General features: G+C 47.2%; 1 protein-coding gene and 1 long non-coding RNA gene across 5 annotated transcripts in view; one reads left to right on the forward strand and one right to left on the reverse strand.

The window, feature by feature from the left end:
- Positions 1-3,499: 3,499 nt before the first annotated feature.
- On the reverse strand, positions 3,500-7,999 carry LOC142360759 (uncharacterized). Its single transcript, XR_012763338.1, has 3 exons — positions 6,964-7,999; positions 6,167-6,317; positions 3,500-5,451 (listed from the first exon to the last, which is right to left on the reverse strand). It is a non-coding gene; the product is annotated as an uncharacterized LOC142360759 (long non-coding RNA).
- Positions 8,000-8,227: 228 nt separating this feature from the next.
- The window catches only part of GRB10 (growth factor receptor bound protein 10), a 149,826-nt gene continuing 142,578 nt past the window's right edge, over positions 8,228-15,475 (forward strand). For 2 of the 4 annotated variants that reach the window (XR_012763494.1, XM_075416753.1), the window contains exon 1: positions 8,228-8,352. The gene's annotated coding sequence lies outside the window, so the exon portion shown is untranslated. Of the gene's footprint in view, positions 8,353-8,533; positions 8,577-15,475 lie in introns of those variants that run through there. The other 2 variants (XM_075416756.1, XM_075416755.1) reach the window with 1 other exon arrangement.

The following is a 15,475-nucleotide window of genomic DNA, read 5'->3' on the forward strand; positions in this document are numbered from 1 at the left end:
TGCTCTGTAATTTACAGCAGAGTTGTTTGTTGTGTGCCCGATACTGTTCATGCTTGAGGGTTTTGCTTTTGACCTCAGTACATACAGAATAAGGTCTGAGAAGGACACAAGCTTTCTCCCATTCTCAATTTATTTATACCACCCCCCAACATTTGGGCCGAAATTCTTCACATTTCAATATTATGACTGTGTTGGTTACTGTACCAGTGTAAGAAGTCAGAAAATCTTCCTGCTTTTTCCATTGTAAAAATGTCTCTCTCATTACCGAAAAGTTTGCTTGGCCCTGACTCGGGACGCATACTGAATGCCTGTTTGTGGAGAGTTTCACCATCTCAGCAGGTTCCCCGTATCCAGCTGTGCTGCAGGGTATAAAGCCTAGCTGGTATTCACTTTCAAAATTTCGGTTCCACTCTAGACAAGTGCTCAACTTGTCCAAGAGGTGCTTTGTGTTGGCAAGTAGTTTCAGCAGTAGCTGGGTACGCCCCATGGGCGAGCACAACCCAGGACTGAGCCACTCTGGGCCCTGGTCCGTACTTTTCTTCTGTGACTTAAGAAAGTCCCTTTTGCCGATGGCTTTGCCTCTAATTAGCATCCCTTAATTTCATGTGCTTGATGTTCGGGTGCCAAGCTTGTGGCAGAATGCTGCGATTTCAGAGATGCTGATTTTTCTTCAGATGGAGAATGGGATCTCTTGGAAGACTTTGGGCATGGGAATGGTGTAAACCTAACTTCCATATGCATCAGTTCCCCCATGTGCTAAGGCAGAGAAATCCTACTCACTGTGCTACCAGGGCACTACAGAATTACGTTTGTTACTGTTTGTAAAAGGCAGCAGGTTTCATAGATCAATACCGCTACCGGAGTACAAAGTAATAGTAGTTCTTGAGGAGGAAGAGGATTGCCTTTTGAGTTGCCATCTGCTCCTGGCCTGACTCCAATTGCTTCCTGGTGAGTAATCTGAAGGCAATTTTTTAGAATCAATTTTATATCACATTTTCACAATATGACATATGTAGCTCTAGGTCTTAAAGAGGGAGGAACAATCCACCAGTAGTCTGCCTCCCACTGTAGAAGCAAATCTTCTAAATTAGAGGATAGTAATTAGACAGATTCATTGATTTGCTGTAAATATCCTCGCTGTACCGTCGTATCGTCACCCCATTGTGGTTCACAGAATGAAGTCCTTTTTTTTTTTTTATATGGCTTTTTCTAAATGATCTCATCCCTGAGGCACGGGTGAAATAAAGGTCAGTTCAAATGCTTCCCAAACAATAGCCAGTGTAAGAGGATCACCAAATCTTTTGGGGGAGGAGGGAGAACCTACGAAGCGATCAATGTAAGACCAGAAATCTGTCGTCTTAGAGCAAGGGCTGCACGAAGCAGAACCCGCACCCTCGGGGTGGGCACACGCTCACGGAGGAGCCACGTTCCTGCTCCAAGGGAGGCTCCTTGCCGGAGCCCCAGCCCTGCTGAGGCCTTTTAGCCATCCAGCAGCACGTCCGTGTCTTCATAGGGTAGTGTGTTTTAGAAAGGTGCTTGGGCAAGGAGAAAGAACGGATCTTCCTGGTAGGGGTAATTGTCCTGAAAGGCTTCTCTGCGAATATATTTTCTGTTCACTTTCATTAATCTTTTTGAGGTCCAAAAGGCTTATGGTATTAGGCAGAAGTACTTTTTTACACTACTAAATTCAGAAAAGTAGAATAAATCATAGCTAAATCTTGGGCTACTCGTGGCAAGCTTGCCTGCCCCAAAATTCCAGCTGTAGAATGGCGAGAACTACCTGAGGAGCACCAGTAGATCTACTCTCAGTGGCTACAGTAGCTCCTGCCAGGCTACCTCAGACTTCTCACTGTCTGTCACCCTTCCTAGACCTACGGTGCTGCTGAAGGTGAACGCCTGGGCTACTGGTTTGTACCATGTCTTTGTTTTCTACTTCACATCTGATAAAGCATCAGAAGAAAACAATTAAGGGCAACTTCACCTTAACAATTTTAATTACTTTCTTTGTCAGCCAAATGAATGATGCCCAAAAATTTTCCTCTCGAGGATGTTACAACTCACACTAAGAATATATGCTGATTATTTACATACATCTGACAATCAAGGGAAGGGTGTCCTTTGACAAAGAACAGCCTTCACAGTTTGAGAGGAGATCTGCATTTTGTCAGGATAGCAACTGCAGTCCTTTCGGTTTTGAAAGATCACTCTCTTAACAAAGGATGTATATCACAAGGAACAATTTGTCCTCCAAGCTTTCCCCTGTAATAAAGATACAGTAAAGGCCTACTTCTGGCCAGACAATCTGAAGTGCAAGTCCCGTCAGGATCTGCAAGTTAGGAATGTGGCCTCTGCTGACCGAGGCATTCTCTGAGCACACCTACCAGATTCAGCCTAGTGCAGATTCCAGATCTGGGCATTTTCTTCTTATGATTAGATTAGATGATCCTTACCAGGTGGAAAAAACAGAATTTAAAATCTCTTCTTCACTTGCAGTGACGTACTCTTGCAAAGGAATTGACCTTTTCACCAGGCTGGGTGATATTCTGGCATAAGATTCTTTCAGTCTGTCTTTTTAAAATAGCTTTGCATTAAATCGTTAATTGAGAGGAGCAAAAAGAATTGAAACAGTACGCAACAGCTGAAACAGTACGTAGCATACATTTCTCACATTGGAGACTGAAACTCAGCCATCTCCTGTCCTGGAGGGTGTGCTAACTGCTAAGCCTCAGGGTTGTTCTCATGCTCTCTCCTTGACCAATTCAATATTTTTCCATAGAAAAGGGCATCATTTAAACAGAATGACTTGTTACTCCTCTCGTGTAGGTAAATCAATAGACAAGACTTGCTGAAAATATGATTTTAAATCACTGCAGACACAACTTGTATTTTAATGTAAGTTCTCAACCCTCTGTGTAAGCAGCGGACCCACTGTTTGCTATGGGTGGAGCCGGGGAATCTCCTCCTGCCAGACGATTCGTGAGAAAGGTTTGGCTTAGTTAGCTAGGAAGGGTTTGTAAGGGATGACGAGTTTATGACAAAGGATTAATTGAGATGATAATGCAGTGTACGTTTGTTTTGGTTTGGGGATTTTTTTTGGTAATTCCTGCACCAGGAAAGCAAATTATGACTTCCTTTGGAAACTGCAGACTAAATATGAGAAGTCCGGTCCAGACTTCATTGACTATAAGACATCTGCTTTTTGCTCATTTAAAGTCGCATGATGTGAATGCTCTCAAAACGTCACACTGACCTGCACTGGAAAGCGGTGCAAGATGTGACCAGGCTGCTGTAGAGAGTAGTGTTGTCTACAGAAGATGGGGAACCCACCCAATGCGTGCCTCGGCTCTGCATCCCTACCCTACGAGCCAAGAAAAGGCACGCTGACACCTTGCAAGGCTGCATTGTACTGATAGAAGGGAACATAAGAAACATGAAACTGTAACAAAGAAGCTTTAATATTTTCTAGTTGTTTAGAAGTTTTTATTGTTACAGAGGCGCATTTTAATTCAGAGGATGCTGGGATCTGCACACAGTTCAGTGCACAAACCGAGGGAAGATCTGGTTTGGGTCCAGTACAGCTGGATTGCTGTGTCTCTTCTCTTAGCTTGGTAAAATCTATTTCTATGTAATCCCTTCTCGTTTGCATCGTTGAAACGTTTCTGGTTTTCGGATGGCACTAGCTTGAAGATCGTGCTGTGGTAGTGGTGAAAATGCGTTCCCAAAAGCTTCAGCATGCAGGGCAAGTTATGGCCCTGAAGATTTTCTTTTTGTCTTTATTCTTATTTTAATTCCCCCTGCCCCCCAGGTACAAAGAAAAGACTCGAGATGAAATCACGGTCGCGCTAAGCTCCCCAAGAGTTTTGCCACTGAGTGTAGTGTGGCTGGATTTCATTCTGAGTCACAGTTCTCGTCGTGTTCTCTCCTCCTCTGTGTCAAAGCTGTGAATGAGGACTACATGTTTTGAATAAATCCTGATTTCTCATGTCAAAAATGAGAGTATATAGTATAGCTTGAATTGAGTCTCCTCCTGTTGCAGTATAAGTTTGAATTTTTCTTCCCATCTAGTGTTATTTGGCATCCTAGTTGAAAATTTGTTATGCATCTGGAAAGCAGCTGACTTTGATTTGGAAAAAGCGAAACACTTTTAACCTGTCATTTCACTTAACATCTTTAATGTCCAAAAGGACCCGTTTTCTTTATCACTTTATCAAAAGGGAGAGAATACAGCAACTTATAGTCATTAATGTTGAATCAGTCCATGTGTCAATTGTGGGGCTAGCACCGGGCACAGATGTGTTTTTCTATTAAGGGTGGGCTGAATGTATTTGTCTCTTTAATGCTGTTTCTGTGTGGATGATCAGTATCTCTTAAAATTCCCTTCTCCTCTCTATCATCTTGGGTAACTGCTCTATATTGTAGAGCCCAGAAAGAGCACATCTCTCTCACCGGAGCTTAAGACTCCATCTCAGATTACAAAATGTCCCTGACTATTCAGCCTTTTGAAAAAGCTGTAAATAGAGATATAACTTACCTAGCAACAAAAAGTAGATCTCCACAATGTAGTCTATGAACACAGTGAGTTCATTCAGTTACGGTCATGCCATAGCTCTTCTTCTTCTCTCTCAAGTCTTTTAGGGACCGACTATAGAAAAAGTCTTTTCTATACTCAGTTAATGTGAAGAAATCCTCTCAATAACAACTGGGCAGAAGACAAACTATCTAAACTTCTGAAACTAATGTACTTGATGGAGTTTCTGCTGGGTCAGGTGAAAAACAGAATAGAGTGAATAGTGAGGGAAAACATGTAAAGTTTTCAAAACATCAGTCTTTTGGTGAGTATTGAAATACAATCTGTATCCTTTAGCTCATACAGCTATATTTAGTGAATGCTTCTACAAACGCGTTTAGTTTCTTTCTTAGCGCTTTCCCCTTTCAGCTTTCAATCTCCACAATACAGTGATAAGTATAATGGAAAAGAATGATGTAGATGGAAAGAAAGGAGAATATTTCCCCCGCCTCTATCTTAACATTAAAAAGATTTTTTTCTGGATAGCTTTTAAAAATATTTGAAGTATTTGCTTCTACTATAGCAAAAGCAACAGAAATATTAATTTTGGGTTGGTTTTGTTCCAGATTAAGCCTTATTAAAATTCTAATGTGTTAGAAGACTTCCTGTCTATTTAAGGTAAAAAGCCTTGTCTGTGACAAAAGAAACTTATTACCATTTCAAAGGTTGGTCAGCATTTTTGCCTAGGTACCTACTAGGTAATAATGACCATGTTGACCCTTTTTGATCCCTGAAGTCTTTTATCAGTGCATTCATAGTAGTCAAAAATGATGCTCAATGCCGACTTTCATATAATGCTTTCATGAAAGTGCCTTTGAGAATGAAAGCAGTGGCCAGATTCTGATCTCTTTTCTTCAGATCTTCTGCTATTGGATTTTCATTTCCTAAATCAACATAATAGAAAAGAAAATTATGCCTGTTCTCAGAATACATATGGAATCTAAGAACGTTTCTAAAGAAAACATCTTATCTTCTAGATAGTTTTCATTAGTCAATTTAATAAAACTTCCAGATGACCTTTTTCTCTCTTGGAGCTAACTGAATTGTAGAGCTTAGTGTCCTTTGGATAAGTTCCAAAAAGGAAAGTCACCCCGCAGAGTTCAAGTCTCAGTGGAAAGCAAACCAAGTCCACTGTACTTGAACTCTAACTGCCATTTATTATTAGGTCTTGAGCTTTACAAGTAGTGCTAAATAGATAGAGAACACATATATTCTGCTTATATTTTGGACCTGTTTCTGCAGGCTTAACACATGAGAAACTTAACATTAATGTAAGTTTTCTCATGAGTAAAAACGGCAAAGAGGGCATTTTCTGGGCTCTCCTGCTATTTTGAGAGTAGTAAATTGGGGAATAAAATGACGTCCTAGGCCCAGTTGTACCACAGGCTCTGAGCTCGGCAGCCGTGGGGCAGCAAGACCCTCTCCGGCTGGGAGGGGACTGCATGCCCCATCCCCTTCTCCTCCCGGCACCCTCCATCCCCCTAAGCACGGCCGAGGAGTCTCATTGTTTCTTCCATCAGAGGTCAGAGGAATCGGGCTTTAACCTGGACCTTAACCACTGCGAAAAAGAAGAAAATAGGGAGCTGGGATAAAACTTACCCTGGGCACAATTCCCTCACACAGAAGTCCTGAAGGTACTGAGGCTTCTGCGTTGATATTTGCCTTTACTTTTTCGACTGTCCTTGAGCAAGAATAATGTTCACAGAGTCACAGAATGCTATCGCCATCATTATTTCTCGGGTGGTTTTTCCTGCAGAAAACGACAAAATTTTTTTTCTTAGAGAAAATATTGGCATTTTAGGCTGTTATTTTCATGATACGTCATACTGCAGGGTTTTTTCAGAGGTTCGTTAGTTAAGGGAAAAGAAGATGACTATCATAAGAATGTCCTTCACTGCCATTGAAAGGATGCATCGCTGCTTCTACATTTAATAATTTTAATGGTGCTATTTTGGATAAACAATTTTATGGCAGCACAGTCTTGTCTTGAATGACACAGCTGTAGTCTAGGAAACTAAACATATCTTTCCTAGTGTTTTTATTTGTCAGAGAAGTATTTTCAACACTCGTGTATCTATTTTTTTTAACCCACCATGAGGTGAAAAATATTATACTATTATGACTTGGGCAGTTTCTTATTTTTGTATGTATTAGAAAGAAATTTAAGTACCAGACACATGCTTAATAACAATCCTATTGAACATTCTATCATTGTCAAAGGCATTTGTAGAGGAGTCCATCAACTCTTCTGGTTTCCATACAAGTCAATTTAATGTCTTCAAAACGTAACGTTAATGGCACTCAGTGTACACACTGTAATCCTCTAAAATAATGTACATGGCAAACGGATATGTTCTCATGCATTAATAATTTAAAAGTTAATTTTAGGTACTTACTCAATACGATTAATTGATGGATCAGCAGTCTTATACAGAAAAACAGCGAGCACACTTAAAGAAAGAGCATGCTGGAAGACAGCCAGGTAGCTGCCTGTGCGACGGCTCAGAAACACCCGGGCTTCAGCCCTCCGGTTTCCCTTCAGCCGTGGACGTGGCGCATCGCAGCTGCACAGGTGGTCTCTGCTTTTACGATTAAATGTGCCAAGTGCCTTCGAGCACTGAGGTGTCAGGACTTTTGGGGCAGAAGGGGGATGTTTGGGAAGGCAGCAATCCTGCAGGGCTGGCCCAGCCAACGCAGCTTCTCCCCTTTCGCTTCTTGCTGTTTGAGGGCACTCTGTAAGGACGGGCTACAAATGGATATTCTAGGGTGGAAACACTACGGGTGACAACTTATAACCCTTTCGTCGCTCAGCCAAAGCACGTGTCCGGGCAAACAGCACCAAGCAGTAGGTAGACGTGGAGCGCGTTGGAGCCCTGGGCCGTGCCCGCAGCAGCAAGAGCTGGACGCGTGTCGCACAAACCCTGGCCAAACCATGCAGGCACACGTGCGGCTACAGAGGAGACGGAGGGTCTCTCTTCACAGGGAGCAGGCAAGGGGTAACGGGTACGAACTGCACCGGGAGAGGTTTCATCTTGATATAAGACAGAACTTTTTTACAGCGAGAGCAATCCTCGGCTGGAACAACCTCCCCGGGACGCGGCGGAGTCCCCGTCACTGCAGGCCCTGAAGGCGCGGCTGGACCGGGTGCCGGGTAACCCCACCCAGGCTCCCTTTCCCACAGAAGGTTTGACCGGACGGTCTTTGGAGGTCCCTCCCAACCTGGGCTGCTCTTACACTTCTACCACCTACGCGTGCAGAAAGCTTCTCGGCCACGCTGGCCCTGGTGCCTGGCAGGCAGCAGGACCCTCCTGACCTCGGGAGTGACCTCGGGCAGAAGCTCCGCACCACCCTCCTTCACCTCTCCACCGGACAAACACCCGGGCAGGAGCCTCCGCCAGCAGCAGAGAGGAGGCCGCTTCTCCCCCGCTGAGGCACCGGCACCCCGCGGCTGGACCCACCCCCAAACGCGCCGCCGGGGTGAGCCCTGGCGAGAGGCCCCGGAGCCCCGCAGCAGCCCCCCCCCCGCCCCGTGCCCTCGGCGCGGCGGCAGCAGCGGCGGCGGCGGCGGCGGCGGGCGCGGGGCCGGGGCTGCGGCTGCGTGCGGCGGGGGGCGGGGCCGGGGCGGGGCGGGGCGCCGCCAGGAGTCAGCTGGGCGCGGGGCGCGAGCGCGGCGCCGTTAGCACCGGGAGCCGGCGGCGGCGGCGGCGCGGGCGGGCAGAAGTTTTCTCCGCGGATCCCTCCTGCAGCTCGGCGTCGCCTTGCGGAGGCGCGGACGTCCCCGTTCGGTGTGTTTTGCCTTATTTTGTGTGTGCGTTTGTTTAATTACATTTTATTTTTAAGTTTTTTTCCTCAGTAATTTTTTTTTTTTTCTTGTCGGCTTCGAGGCGCGTGGCCCCGCGCTTGCCCTCCCCCCGCCCCGCGCGACCCTTCCCCCGACCCCCCCCTGCGCCCGCCCGAAACTTGGCGGGCGCCCGGCGGGGAGGCTGCCGGCCGGCCGGCCGCACAGCAGGTAAGGGGCCGGGGGGCGACGCGGAGCGGGGGGCGGCGGCTGTCCCGGGGCAGCCGCAGCGGGGGAAGGCCGGCCAGGCGCGGGGCGGGGGGGGGGGGGGGGGCTCGCCGGCTCCTCGGTGGCAGAGGCCGGTGGGAGGAGGAGGAGGAGGAGAGCAAACTTCCTTTTCCTGGGGCCTCCGGCGAGCCCCCCGCGCACCCCCCAGGGCCGGGCTCGCCGCGGGGCTCGGGAGAGCGGCCCTGTCCCCCGGCACTGGGCTTTCCCTCGCCGCGTGTTGTTTGCTCCCCCGCTCCGCGCCTCTCCCCGGGCGCGCCGGGAGCCGGGCTTTCCCCGCGACCCGCCGGCTGCTGCCCGAACTCCCCCGGCTTCCCCCTCGCCACCTCCCGCCGCTCAGGGTCTGCGGGTGGGCAGCCCGCAGAAATGCCGCCCCGCGGTGCTGCCGCCTCCCCGCCGCTCCGATGTGCGGGGCCGTGCGGGAGAGCAGCCCCGCGCGCTGCCGCCGCCTCCCCCGGCCGTGCCGGCGAGCCCCCCGCCAGCCCCGAAATCGTGGGGGGTGGCGCTGGGCTCCTCCTGGCTCTGCTGCCCGGCGGGGAGCGCCGCGCACGCGTGGGTCTGGTTGCGTGGCTGTGGCACCGCAAGCTGGGGCTGGAACTGCGGCGTCTTCGTGAGAGCAGCCTGCGGTTCATAGGAGATGAACTCCTGCAGAATCCCCTCGCCCCGCTGCTGGGGCTGAAGTGCCGGAGCCCCCCTCCTTCCCCCTCCCCCCCAGCTTTCCTTTGAAGCGTCGCATAACTCGGCATTGCTAGCGGGATGGAAAGTGCTGATTCAGCAGCCTGGAGCCCCACTCCATCTGAAGTGGTGGTCTGCCTGGAGTGTTCCCGTGCGGCGGAATGGGAACATGTGTTGCTCGTATGTCAGAGCGGCGCTGGTCAGGTTTTCAGAAACAGCCCCGAGGAATGCGGTTTGCTTCTCCCTTCGCTGAAGAAGAATGAATTTGGGGTTTGGGGGAAGCGAGAGGGAGGATAGGAGGGACGTGGGTAGCGGCCGCCTGAAGTTATGCTTAAGGGACAGTTGAAGTCGTATTGCCTCGTGAAGATGCTGAGCAGTTACTGGTTTTAACAGCGGTTTGTGGGACATGTAGCAATGATCCATTAGCGCTCCAACTCAGTCTGTTGCTGCGTCTAGAGACTAGTTGTATTTAAAGCTCTAGAAAAGGTACGGAGAAGGGCAACAGGGCTAATCCTAGGATTAAATGGAGTGAGTTGTGAGGACACGTTAAAAAAAAAAAAAACAAACACCACAAACCCGTGGAGGTTAGAAAACCTGCATGGAAAAGGGAAATACGCTTGAAACTCTAAATGGCAGCGCTGGCTGTGCTTCGTGACTGTTTTGGGGCTGGGGGAGGGTGCGGGGGGTCGGTAGGACCCTCCTCGTGTGCAGGGGGTTGGCAGGATGCTCTTTTCGTGCAGCGTGAAGTCTCCCTGGAGCGCTGACCTCACGGTGCGGCAGAAGAGGGAGAACTGTTCCAGAGCCATATTCCTCTGGCTGTCTTCATACGGTAACATGCTAATATCAAGGCTGTTCGGGTTTTCTTTTTCCAAAGCCAAACCCTTTAGAATTCAGCACAGCGCAGAGCAAACAACGAAGCCTGAAGAGCGATGTTTGGTAGCCTTATTGCAAACAGTAAACTGACGGAGCAGCAGACCCTGATGCTTGCCTCCAGTGATCGCTTCACCGTGTTGTACGCTGATTTATTTTCTTCACTTGGACTTTATTTGTTCTTAAAGTAGGTCTTGTTTGCCCTGGCAGCTACATATTAAAGATCCTGTGGTACTTACATGGTTTTCCTTGGTTTTGTTAATCAAAATATCCCCTCCCTTGCTGCCGTGTGAGTTGGCTTTCATCCTCAGATACAGCCACACCTGGATTTCAGTAGTGTATTCCCGTGTATTTTACTAGATAGTCCAAAAGCGCTGCCTTAATGCAAAATGGGTCTCTGCCTTTTGGTGCTGCTTAAGCATATACCAATGGCTTTGTGCATAAAGCAAATAGTTGCAGCCCTCTGTCTTGTGAGCACTTAAATGTCTCTGGCAAGAATTGTCATAAAGGTTTTTTAGAAATCTTCGGTTGCGTTCTCAGCTGCGCTCAGGGTGTAAATCGGCGAAAAGTGTCTGGATCTCTGTGGTGAAGGGGTTCTTCAAAGGCAGGGAGTTCCCAGCTGGCAGAGGAAAGGCGTAGCTGGGTCATGCGCCGCTTCTGCCAGCAGCATGGGAGTGTTGTGCTGGGAGTTTGTTTTCTGACAGCCCCGGACTAGCAGATGTCCCTCTAGACTGCGAGGCACCGGCAGCTTCCCTGGGTGTGCGTAGCGGTGGCAGTGGGCGAGCCAGGGGGGTCCTGGTGGCTGGTGCCATGTTGGGGGAGGAACTGTGCTGTCCCTCCTCTCCTCCCTTCTACTGTGGCCCCGTACTTGTCGGTTGTGAAGCTGTATGGGGTAGTGCTAAATGAGGCCAGATTTCTAGGCAAAACTTTTCCTTGGACCAGCTGAGCTCTTTCTTGGGAAGTGTTGGGGGGGGGGGAGGGGATTGTGCTCAGGTGCTTCTTCAGAGACCTGGAAGCTGGGGTTGGGGGAGAGATGAAAGGGTGTGCCTCTTGATGGCCAGTGGTACGCATTTTTAGGACGCGCTTAAGTATTTGCTCGGGTAAAAATTTGACTTGTCACAGCAAATACTGTGGTGCACAAGCCTTGCCAGTTTCTGCTGGCCTTTTTATGGTGAATCTCTACTTGAACTGTGTTAAAGGGGTTGAGGGAAATGCTTTTCCTTGTTTTAAACCAGCATTTCTGTCCAAACCAAGACTTAAGGAAGCCTGCTTTGCTTTGGATTTGTCTCAGCTATGAGGGTATTGATGCCATTCCACAGTAGTGCGTTTCTCTCCTGTACCCACGTTGGCCCAGTGTTTTCACAAGCAAGGAAGATAACTCCCGAGACCTCTGCCTCTGTCAGGCTTGCACGAAACTTGCCAACTGGCTTGGCTGCAGCGTGATTGCATAAGCCTCCTTCTGTAGGAAAGCAGGCTAAGAAGTTAGGATTGTTTTTCTTGGAAACTGGACCTGCTCCTGGGCATGTCCAAAATATACCAGTTGCGACTCTTTACCTAGGGATATCTAGGAATGGAGAGCCTTTTCCTAAAAGGTGAGAATCTCCAGTCCTTTCAGGAATTATGAAGAATGAGGTTGCCAAGGAATCCTTGTGTAAGTGTTGAACTCCATTTAGGGGTTTGCCATGCTTGCACTGCCTGCTGGTCAGGAGAGCACTTTGCAATCTAAACTTGGATGTGGCGAAGTAGTCTTGTATCCCATCATTTTTCTCCCGAACCAGTGGCTGTTCTGAAACATAATATTACTGAGCAAACAGATGTCACCTCATTGACTTTTCTGTCCTTACGCTTGTTGAGCTGTGCACTTCTGAGCTCGTCCCATGCCAGATCTTTCCTATTCTCCTGCCATCTGTTGAATTGGATGATCTTTCTGAACAGCAGTTCTCCCGTTAGCTCAGTATGGCTCCTCTGTTGGACTGGGGATGTGGGGAGGACTATTCCAAGGAAGCCAGATTCCACCGTGAGTGCAGCATAAAAGAAAACTGTTGATCAGGGTGAAGCATCCTGTCTGCAGACAGACTGTTTATCTCTTCAGTGATGGAGCAACCAGAAAAGTCTGACTTTGAGATATGGTTGGATATAACCAACAGTTCCTTTGCTGGTGTGCTTTCTTCCCATGGCCGGTATCTCTTCAGTGGATAACCTGTTGTGAGAGTGAGGCAGTCACTACATTTTTCATATAGAATGTTTGTTCATCTGAAAGTGATGTCGTTTGTGGTGTCTAGCAGCTTGTGGACTCACGGTGTGTATAGGGGCACTGATGATGGAAGGATTCGTGCGGTGAGTTGCCACCAGTGCCAAGTTATCTTGAAACTCTCATTGTAACAGATCTTTGCACTCACACTGATGTGAATCCATTGCCTGAAAACTCCTCTCCTTTTTTGCTTTCCTAGGGTCTTTCATAAGTCAGAGATGAATCAGCTCATGCAGAGCCAATGGATGTGGCTGTTGGTACTGAAGACATTACAAGTTCAAGCCCTACTTTAGACTAGTGTCCTTGTGAACAGTTCTGTCTTGCCTGGTCTTTGTAACAGAAAAGACCAGTGGTTTCTATTTAATGGTGGGGAGCCAGTGCTGCCAGTGAACTTGAAAACTTGTGGGAAGACACTCTCATAGAAGCATGAGGTTTTGAGCACTGGGTGAGTCATTTTCTGTTAGGAGAAGGCGGCGGCTGTGTGGCTGCTTGGGATCTTACAGGCAAACTACCCATAGTGGAAAGGACCAGAGACTCAAGTGTGGCTTGAATAAAAGTTTAGGCAGGATGAATCACGTGGGTTCTTCAAAACCCGACATTAATGCTCATTTACAAGCCAAGAGAACTTTTAATGAAACCTGCCAATCGTGTCCTAGTTAGTTAACCTATGGAGACATGCTGATTATTTCTCCTGAATGGCTACAGCAAAAGGTGGCCATCATGAAAATTGGTTGTTCGAAGTGCGTGATCTTTCTAGCAGTATAGGAGACCTTCTCCAGCAGCACGGGTAATACAGCATGTGACTAATACTGTATATTAGTGTGACAGACTTTTTCCTTACCCAAGTCTTTCAGAAGCCTTTGATAAGTCATTTTTGGTAAGTTGTTACATCTTTGGGTATCAAACAATAGCTTTGGAGAGAGGAACGTGGTAGAGAAGAATATGTAGTTCTGATGTGTGGTATGAAGTAAAATTACAGGTTGTACCAAGCTTGTAGATTGCTAGACTCGATCTGGCATAATCTAGGCACGTGTCATGAAAGGGTACCTGATTGATAACGAGAGAAATGAGCTCTTCCCAGAGCCGAAAAGAGGTGAATGTGTCTCTTGGAGCTCTTTGAAGCTTGCAAGACTGCTGGCTTTGAGGTTATGCTGGTTCAGATGTGATGGGATAGCATAAGGTTTGTTTGCTATAATAGTTTGACAACTTCTTGGAGAAAGGATCAGCAGTGAGAAGTTTCCCCTTGGCCGTGTGAAGGCAGGACAGACTCTGCTTATTTTTTCCTGACGTGAGAATCGGGGAGAGGGTGAGGGGAGTCGTAAGTGTTAATTATACTGTGCAGTGTACTTCTGAAAAGAGCTTTGGGACTATGGTGATAGTCGTGGTCCTTGAATGCAGAAGCAATGAGTGCCCGAGACGAGTTTACTGGGAACGCTGTGACCGTCTCTGCGTTCTCTTCTTGCAGGCAGATACTATAGAGTATCTTGAGAAAGAAATACCGTGTCCTGTTTCTGTTGTGTTCTTTTGTGGAACGTCAGGGTAAGACTGCAAGAGGTTTTCCCATTATCTTACCCTCCTGCTGCTAAGCTGTCATCCTTGGGCCAACAGCAACAAGTTGAGCAGCTACGATGATCTTAATGCCCAGCAGTTGTATAAATGATTACAATATTAACTATTGGACAGTCCTGTTGCTCCAGCAGTACTATTCAAACAAAGTATTTCTTAGCGAGTCTGTTGCAGCTTTTTCAGAGGCCAAAGCCAAGGAACATGGGCAAATTCCAAAAAGGCAGTTTTACACAGGCAGGTCATGATGAATGAGGTAATTGTAAACACATGTTTAGTTAAACCACTAGCAAACCAGCCTCTGATTCTTCCCAGCCTCCATCAATGCCAGCTTCTACTAATTCTCAACTGGACAAAAATAGGAAATGACTTTCCTGGCAGGCAAACTGTGGAGGAAATGCCATGCCATCCCACTGGAATAAACCTATAGCCCACTGGGAAGGAACTCTATTGCTGAGCCGCTGTGGGGATTTCTACATTTGTTCACAAAGTAAACTTCAGAGCCCGGTCCTTACGCTCCCTTCACACTTACTGCTGCAGAACTTGTGTCAACAGAGAAATTGGAAAAACTGGGCAGCTGCTGTGAAACTGAGCCTGTGGTTGCTGAAGGCTGTGGATAAGTAAGGGTGGATAATACTCCATGACACCAGTATCATTCTTCCATTATGCATCCCTGGTGAGAAAATCAATAAGCAGAGAGAATCTCTAAGTCCACAGACTCTTTTCATGGTGGAGATTAGCACTTGATGAACACTTAGAAACTTTTTGCAATGCCCAGAGTCTAAATTCTGCCTTTCTGATGACTTGATCAAGTGGCTGCAGCTCTGTTCGGACTCACGTTGTTGGTTTGTAGCACAGACTAAGTTTTCAGAAGTTCTGTTTTCCTTCAGTAAACTTTATTTCTAGGTCATCTTCAAGTGCTAATTTTGGTTTTGAAACCATGGGGAAGGGAATCCTTGAAACATCACCCAAATCTCGTCCACTGTGAACACTCCTGTTGCAGAATGGTTTGACCCTGAGACATATTCTTGATCAGGGAGTTACAGCCAGGCCCTGTATCTGTGCATGCTATGTATGTTTGTGGAGTGCTTCACATTTCAAAACTAACTGGCAACAAGGATTTGGATCCTTTTCTAGAGGAAAAACTGTGAGAAAATATGCTGGGATCTTGATTTTTAATGGAGGATGGCAGGACAAGATAGTTATATGTTAGAAAGGATTAGAGCAGAAGCTTTCAAGAGATGAAATAAAATGGGTAATTGATTTTTTTTTCTTGTTTGTTTTTTTTTTTTTTTTACTCCCCCTTCCTTCTTTCCTATGATGTTAATTTCTGCCAAACTACTAGGTACAGATTCAGATAGGAGAATGTTCTCTCTGCTTAAATGGGAGTTGGGAAAGGGGGTGAGAAGCACTGGGGGAAGGTAAAATCTGTAGGTTGGTCTTGCTTACTGTACTGTTAAAGCTCTGAGCATCCTTGGAAAGGAAT

This window comes from Opisthocomus hoazin, chromosome 3 (genome assembly GCF_030867145.1).
Source record: "Opisthocomus hoazin isolate bOpiHoa1 chromosome 3, bOpiHoa1.hap1, whole genome shotgun sequence".
Taxonomy (NCBI): Eukaryota; Metazoa; Chordata; class Aves; order Opisthocomiformes; family Opisthocomidae; genus Opisthocomus; species Opisthocomus hoazin.